At 43.8% G+C, this 8,914-nt stretch overlaps 2 pseudogenes; both read right to left on the reverse strand.

Annotated features, from left to right (window-relative positions):
• Positions 1-5,945: 5,945 nt before the first annotated feature.
• LOC137235104 (eukaryotic translation initiation factor 2 subunit 3-like) lies at positions 5,946-7,353 on the reverse strand (annotated as a pseudogene).
• Positions 7,354-7,395: 42 nt separating this feature from the next.
• LOC137235105 (origin recognition complex subunit 4 pseudogene) lies at positions 7,396-8,688 on the reverse strand (annotated as a pseudogene).
• Between the last annotated feature and the right edge of the window lie 226 nt (positions 8,689-8,914).

The following is an 8,914-nucleotide window of genomic DNA, read 5'->3' on the forward strand; positions in this document are numbered from 1 at the left end:
CAATCACAGCAGGAGTGATAGCTGGACTACGATCAAAAAAACAAAACACATTGATAATTTTTGCTGTGGTTGCATTTACACCAACACCACTAAGTCGTTTACCTCCAAGCTCGACACCTTCAAAGAAACAAAATATTCAGATTAATTAAAGCAATTGAGACATATATTAGATTGGCGGATTCCATAGTCGAGTTTGAACAAGACTTCAACTCCTCCTCGGCCGAATCACGGAACAAGCACACCCTTGCACTATTGCAAGAGGAGCTAAAGGCACTATTTAAGAAGACCAAGTCCACATATGAAGGTCTTCTCAGCAATCCTGAGCTGTCCAAAGAGGAACTCAGCTCGCTAAGAAGGAAGAATAAAAGCTGCTTCGCATGCTACCTGCAATGCATGTCTGCTGTGGCGGCTGAAGCCGAAGCTATCACCCCACAGCCGGCAAAGGATGAAGACTCTTCGCGCCGTGGACATAAAATGCGGCTTCCGCCTTGTGACACCGATGTTTTTAAAGACGACTACCTTTCCTGGCCAGCCTTTAGAGATATGTTCACGGCGATATACATCCACAATACTGATCTGAAAGATGTCGAGAAATTATATTATCTAAAACAAAAAACTTAAGGGGAGGCAAAAGAAATAGTGGGCAGGTGCTCACTAACAAACGAGGGTTTTGCAACCGCCTGGAAATATCTAAGCGACAGGTACGAAAATAAACGTATCCTCGTCAACACACAACTAAAACTTTTATTTAATCTGACGGCAGTCGAGCAGGAGTGTGGAACATCAATTAAAAAATTGCAACGTGAGATCAACAATTGCATTTCTGGGCTACAATGTCATAATATTGACATCACAAATTGGGATGCAATTATAACCTACCTATGCTCCACAAAACTCCCTGAATCTACGTTGGCTCTTTGGGAACAGACCGTAGAACGAAAAACAGATATCCCGAAATGGGAGGATATGGACAAATTCCTGTCCAATCGCTTCCAGACATTAGAGACGGCTTCTGATCTTAGGGGTAACAAAACCACAAAAGCACCCAAAAGTCAAAATTCGAACTCTGGGGAAAATTCTATAAAACTTGGGGTTTACCAAGCCAGCGTACCCAAATCAGCCTGTAAGATGTGCAACAGTACGGAGCACAAATTACGAAATTGCCAAAAATTCCGTAGGTTGTCCACGTCAGGAAAAATAGAATTTGTCAAAAACAATAGTTACTGTCTGAATTGTCTGTCGGGTGGACACACCGTGACACGATGCACTAGCCAATTCAATTACTGCACGTGCCACGCAAGGCACAACACCTTGCTCCATCTTCCGACAGCACAACCAAAGACAAATCCCCAAAGGTGGACTCAAAACACCACCGACAATACACCTTCAACCTCACAGCAGGCTAGGGCAAGGATGGAGTCTGAAAAAAGACAAGATAATGCTAATAACGTCTCTTCGTGTCATGCTAACACCACTAAAGGGCTGTTATTAGGAACAGCACGTGTTAATATACACTATAATGGAGTAAAATTTTCCGCCAGAGCGCTGATAGACTCTGGGTCCGAATGCTCTTTCATAACAGAAAGACTAAAAAAGCGAATAAACCTTCCATCCAAGCGTCTGCATGTGCAAGTGTCAGGAATAAATAATACACAATCTGCACAGGTAAAGGAATCATGTGTGATTACGTTAGGGTCGCTGACAGACCCCTTAGTGAGCATCGATAAAGTGGTCCTAGTCCTGCCTCAATTAACAGGGGACCTTCCGACTTGCCAAGTTAGCGCAACGACTCGGCAAGCGTTTCCTGATCTGATTCTGGCGGATAAAAGGTTCTTCATTAATGAACCAGTCGACCTCATACTTGGAGGCGACATTTATCCCCAGATAATACTGAACGGTATAAGGAGGAACGTTCTAAATACGCTTCTCGCCCAAGAAACCGTCTTCGGTTGGATTCTAACTGGTCGTGCAGAAGTAACTCACCCAACTAATACACGGGTATCCTTTTTTAATGAAATCAGCCTAGACAAGCAACTAACCGCTTTCTGGGAACTTGAAAACGTACCTAAGAAAAGGGCACTTAACGAAGATAATGCCTATTGCGAGGAAATTTTCAGAACTACAACAGAAAGAAACTCCGATGGCAAATATACTGTCGCCCTTCCTTTTAAACAGGATTTTCCTAACAACATCTCCTTAAGGCCTTCCCTAAACGGCGTCTGCTCCCAATTCTACCTTAATGAGACGCGCCTAGCCAAGACGCCGGCCCTACAGACAGAGTACAATAGGGTACTAGCGGAATATGAGACATTGGGGCATATGTCAAAAGTTCCAAAAATCATACCAACCCACGTGACCGATTGCTATTTCTTACCCCATCATGCGGTTATAAAAGAAGAAAGCACCACGACAAAAGTTCGTGTGGTGTTCAACGCTTCGTGTCCCACAGCCAATGGCACAAGCCTAAACGACGTACTTTATACAGGCCCAGTGCTTTAGGCCGACTTAACGATTCTACTCCTTGGATGGAGATTCTTTAAATATGTTTTTAATAGCGACATCGAAAAGATGTACCGGCAGATATGGGTAAAGCCAAACCAAACACAATTCCAGAGAATAGTTTTTCGCAACAATCCTAGTGACCCTATCAGCGTCTACGAATTAAAGACAGTCACCTTTGGAGTCAATTGTGCTCCTTATCTGGCGATAAGGACACTGCACCAACTAGCAGACGACGTTGAAACTTCATCACCAATTGCCGCAGATATCTTACGGACAGGTATGTACGTCGATGACGTTCTAGCCGGGGGACATTGCATCGAATCCACACTCAAAGCTCGCGATGAAATCACAGATGCTTTACAGTCCGCAGGTTTTTTCCTTCGCAAATGGACGTCAAATTGCTCAAGAATACTGAAAGGGATACCCAAACCTAATCTGATCAACGAAGACTTTTTGGAATTCGAGGACACGAGTACGGTCAAGACCCTAGGTATTCGATGGAACGTGCATGCGGATTTTTTTTACTTCACGGCAAAACCAATTGAAAATCGGGATATGTTAACGAAAAGGGCAATACTTTTTGCAATCGCTAAACTTTTCGATCCTCTAGGTTGGCTCGCCCCAGTCGTCATTGTTGCCAAAATCATTATGCAAAACATTTGGTTAGAAGGGACTGACTGGGACGAACCAGTGTCGGCAGGAACCCTAGACCGATGGCATAATTTTATGCAGGAATACCCCTCCATTAACGGAATTCGTATCCCACGTTGGGTGTATTTTACGCCAACCAACGACGTTGAAATGCACGGCTTTTGCGACGCCTCGGAAAAAGCTTACGCCGCGACAGTCTTTTTACGAGCAAAGATAAAGGATGAGGTCTACGTTAACTTATTAAGAGCAAAAACAAGAGTAGCACCCGTTAAAACAATTTCCTTACCCCGATTAGAGCTATGCGGTGCAGTGTTGCTGGCCGAAACCATCGAATCAGTGCGTGAAAATCTGCATTTAGAAAATTTCAATCTGGTGTGGTTTGTATGGACAGACTCCACGATTGTTTTGGCGTGGATAAGAAAACCCCCTTGTTCTTGGTCAAACTTTGTCGCTCATCGAGTAACGAAAATAGTAGAAAAGGTAGGAAACAAATCCTGACACCACGTAGAATCCGCATCCAATCCTGCAGACCTGTCTAGCCGAGGACTATCAATAGTCAATAACTCTTTGTGGTGGCAGGGACCTTCTTGGTTACAAGAAGATAAGACAGAATGGCCAATACAAGAAAAGGACTATCGGACTAACATAGAGGAGAAACGGGTGCAGGTTCATACAACTTCAAAAATAAAAGAGAAAGACGACATCCTCGAACGGGTTTCCAATTTATCCAGGGCCTTGAGGGTCATATCGTATGTTCGAAGATTTATCCAAAGAACCAATCCTAAGACAAAATCTTCCTTTAAAGCGGCATCGCACTTCATTTCACGCGATGAAATCCAGACCACGACAAGTCAGTTAATAGCTTTCTACCAACGGAGGCACTATTCGGAGGAACTTTCGAGTTTAAATTCCGGGAAGCTCATCGGTTCAAAGAGTGAAATCCTCCTTGTCGATGAAAAGGGCATATTGAGGGTGGGCGGTCGTCTTTCAGGGGCCAAGGATCTTCCCTACAGTGAACGGCACCCGATCATTCTGCCGCATGTCTTCCGGCTCACACGACTTCTTGTCCAGTTCATCCATAAAGACACCCTGCATGGGGAGAATCAACTTATGTTTCGTCGCCTACGCACACAATATTGGATCCCTAGGGTCAAAAATATGATCCGATCGGTCATACACAATTGCAAAACGTGCACAATATTCCGCAAGCGGACCCAAACCCAACTTATGGTAGATCTACCCTCAGAACGAACCACCTTTTCCCGGGCTTTCACCAATGCGGGGGTAGATTTTGCCGGACCATTTGATATCAAATCTTATAGCGGAAGAGGATGCCGCATGTCAAAGGGTTACGTCTGCCTCTTTGTTTGCTTTGCAACCAAGGCTATTCACTTGGAAGCCACTAGTGACCTCAGTACTGCCGCATTCCTGGCAGCTTTCGATAGGTTTGTCGCTCGGCGAGGATGTCCAAAGAACATCTACTCCGACAACGGAACCAACTTTGTCGGAGCCTCCAGAGCTCTCCGCTCAGAACTCAAAGCTTTCTTGGCGGACGCTCACAACCAAACTCTATCCAAGTACAGTCACCAAAACCTGACATGGCATTTCATACCACCAGGAGCTCCTCACATGGGCGGACTATGGGAGGCAGGGGTCAAAAGCTTCAAGAACCACTTCAAGAAGATCGCTTTGGGTCACAAATTTACCCTTGAAGAGTTCAGCACACTACTTTGTCGAATCGAGTCCTGTCTCAATTGCCTCCCAATGCCCCTCCTCCAACGAGCCGTATAATTTGGAGCCCCTTACTCCAGGCCATTTCCTCGTTGGAGGGCACCTGTTAGCTCCACCGGAGATCGACGTAAGCGAGAATCGCGCATCACTCGTCAATCGATGGGAAAAACTTAAGGCGCTGCATCAAACCTTCTGCAAACGGTGGAAAACGGAGTATCTCACCGAATTGCAGAAACGCGTTAAGTAGAAGCATCCACAATCAAACCTTAAACAGGGAGACCTAGTCGTCATTAAGTAGGATAATCTGCCCCCTAACGAATGGAGACTAGGTCGGATAGCCAACCTTCATTATGGCCCCGATAACCGAGTTCGAGTCGTCGAACTGGATACGGCAAGGGGACAAACCACCAGACCAATCACGAAATTGGTCCTACTACCACCATCCAGTGAGGGTGAGGGAGACTTGTAACTCCCATCCGTTATAACCACCCACATATCCCAGCTCTCGCTCACCCCGACCGAGGCCAACAAACCGATCACCCCGCTCTTCCAACCGTTATATCAACCCGCTTAACCCAACTCTCGTTCATCCCGAACGAAGCCAACAACCCACTTAAACCCGCTCTCGTACACCCGAACGAGGCCAACAGAACCCTACCGCAGATCCACTATCTGCCACAGAATACAAATACACCCCCCCCCCTTCCAAACCATCAACCTTACAAAACGAATGGAGATTGTCTTCATTATTATAGAAAATCATAACCACCCGAAGAAAAATCGTGTCGACTATTTGGCATATACAACTGCTCCCAAGCGCATGTATCCCGTATAAGGGGATATACTGCACCCTGCACCCACACGCCAAAGGTCAGACGACACGCAGGACCCGATTTGACTCAGTCACACAAAGCACAGAATACATTGGTTGTCTGCCACACCGTTGAATTAATAATTACATCAGCAGCATTTGAAGCAGTTCAACGTTGTTTCGCCTTTAAAGTAACTGATTTGAAATTAAGGTGATTTAGCTATCATTACTACCTACTTACCATCATAAATTAATTCCAATCAACGGGTTCGCTGTCCAATACAGGCTGTATAGTTTTACCACCGAAGATTTGACCCCATCCAAGTAAACGCCAATGCTTCTCCACACGACGACTTAAAGCAACTTTCTCGACTTTCTCAGTGCATACTGGTGTAGTGAGCACAATTTTAGCTAAATCACCCCTTGTAGCCGATATCCGACCACCTGTGCTCAACGAACCAATATTTACTAATAAAATTTCATTTCTTTGCATTTTCTCACCCAATAATCGTCGCAAGAGGTAGTATGAAATTTCCAATTCAATGTACCTATCAGGCAAATTGCCAACGGCACCCAGCACCTGCCCAACAAGACGGTCAGCATGACATAATGCCGGATCTATTTTCGTACCGACACCAATCAAACCACCGGCCACTGCATATTGTAACTCATTTTGCTCAGCATACAATGAGACGATACGCGAAAAAAATGGTCTACAAGTAACCACACCAGGTTCAATTTCTTGTCCAACCTTGAGAACACCACATAAAATGGAACCACCAGCTACGACACAATGTGATTTCAAAGCGCCTCCACGATTAATCGTTATACGTTCATTTGACGTAAACGAGCCTGGATGTGAGGTGAACGCTTTAAAATACATCGATATTGTATTTTAGCTGAGCTGAAATTGGTATAACTGGTGCCCCTTCTTCGTATTGCTGTTGTTGTTGTTGTTGTTGTAGCGATAAGGTTGCTCCCCGAAGGGTTTGGGGAGTGTTATCGATGTGATGGTCCTTTGCCGGATACAGATCCGGTACGCTCTGGTAACACAGCACCATTAAGGTGCTAGCCCGACCATCTTGGGAACGATTTATATGACCACGTTAAACCTTCAGGCCATCCCTCCCTCCCTACCCCAAACTTCCATGAGGAGTTTGGGGTCGCCAGAGCCTCGTCTGTTAGTGAAACAGGATTCGCCGCGGATAGGTGAGGTTGACAATGGGGTTTGGAGAAGCTATATATTGCGCTGGCAACCTGAAGGGTTGCACTACACAACCCCTTGAATCTGGTATTTTAGTCGCCTCTTACGACAGGCATACCTACCGCGGGTATATTCTGACCCCCTAACCCGCTGGGGATTATTGCTCTTTAGCTTGGCTATCTTTTACCAAATCAATTTTATTTTGCAAAACTAAGATTTGTTTGAGCCTCATCATCTCAGTAGCAGCCAGATGCTCAGAAGTTTGAGGTTGAGGGCAGGATTCGCTACCAGCAATTAACAATATTGCAGCATCCATAACAGCAGCACCGTTCAACATTGTAGCCATAAGAATGTCGTGACCAGGGCAATCTACGAAGCTTACATGACGTACCAACTTGAAGCGATCCGAACGTGAAGGACGTGTACAAGGAAAGCTATCATCTTTGCTGGAGTTCTTAATTTAGATAAAGAATTTAAATCATAGTTTATGCTTTACTTAAATTATGGAACTTTGCGCCCATTGCGATACCTCAGTTGGCAGCGCTTGATATTTATGTATTGCATCATTTACTTGTCCGTAAGTTAGCGCTAGATGATGCATTTCGAAATATTTTTGTACTTTACCAATTACGCTAGAAATCGGTTGTATTACTTCCATGTGACGCAAACGTTCAAACGCCTTCAGCGAGACAGCACGTTCAATACCTTGCATAGTGGTTGAGACCTTTGCAAACGTAGCAAATCTTGCAAACACTATTTCAAAATTGAAAGGGTCACGATCATAGATTTCGGAATGGTGGTTTATAGCAATAATAAGACATATTTCGAGTACGGACAAGCCACAGAGTAGCTCAACTCTTGAATCAATTGTGTCGGTAGCAACCACTTCAGTAATCTGCTCTGATGTGATATGTGGCTGCGTATCCGGATCCAATTGAGCCACTAAGCGAAATAAGAAAATTTTTAAAAATTATTCGCTCTTGTCCATTTCGTATAATGTACGCAGAGGAATCAGCTACCGAATCGTCATTATCAATTAAACCGGCTATGTGATTATTCCATGAGTCGACATATTTTCTATTAAAATTATATTTGGATGAATTAAAATGTTGGCGGTGAATTGTTAACCCAGCCGAATTAAACATTTTTAAATGAGATACATGCTCCGCTATTGGCTTCAATTTTTTTTCATGACGTATGCTTAATAATTCGAAAAGATCCACCTACTTTTCAAATGTACTAGCTGAGGGAAAAAGGAAGATTTGTCTATTAGAAAATCTAGATTTGACACGTTTTTCCAGTCGCTCAATAACATCTAAGCGGCAAGTTGCTCCTCTTACACATATTGGCGGTTCTGCTGATTGTGACACGTCGAACAAATTGTATAGCAATGTTTGATTGTGGTGCGCACAAAAGAGATCGAACTCTTCCAATATGAATATAGCGCTTTTTGAGCGTTTATCTCCCGATTCTAAACATGCCAAAAGAAAAGCTGAATTTTCAGCGAACGAACCAAAAGCTTTACCAATTGCAGAATTTTCTAATGCATTTGTATATTAATTGATTTCAATGCCAGCTTATCGTCTGTATGCAGGTTGCAATTCAAGTGCACCAGAATTGTATTTTGTTGAAAATCGGACAAAGCAACAAGGTCAGCAAGCACTGCATTTATTAATGTAGTCTTTCCAGAACCCTGCGGCCCAATGAGTAACAGCGAATTTAATTCACCCAACTCTGCAGTGCGTTGTAGTTGTGGCATGGCGAAATCATACCATTTGGTATTTACCATCCTCTAGAAAATCCATTTTTTCACTCAGGTGGTGCCAGTAAACCACCCAAGTTGTAGCAGGGTACCTGAAAATAAAGAGTAAATAAAAAGAAAAAGAGATTGAATAATTTTTGCAAAATTACAAAACGGGAACGATACCAGTATACTTACCCAGCACAAATTTTCTTCATAGTGAAAATTCATTCGAAATGTCTCTATACTCATTTCCATGAATGAATGAAATTTT

This window comes from Eurosta solidaginis, chromosome X (assembly GCF_040869045.1).
Source record: "Eurosta solidaginis isolate ZX-2024a chromosome X, ASM4086904v1, whole genome shotgun sequence".
Classification (NCBI taxonomy): Eukaryota; Metazoa; Arthropoda; class Insecta; order Diptera; family Tephritidae; genus Eurosta; species Eurosta solidaginis.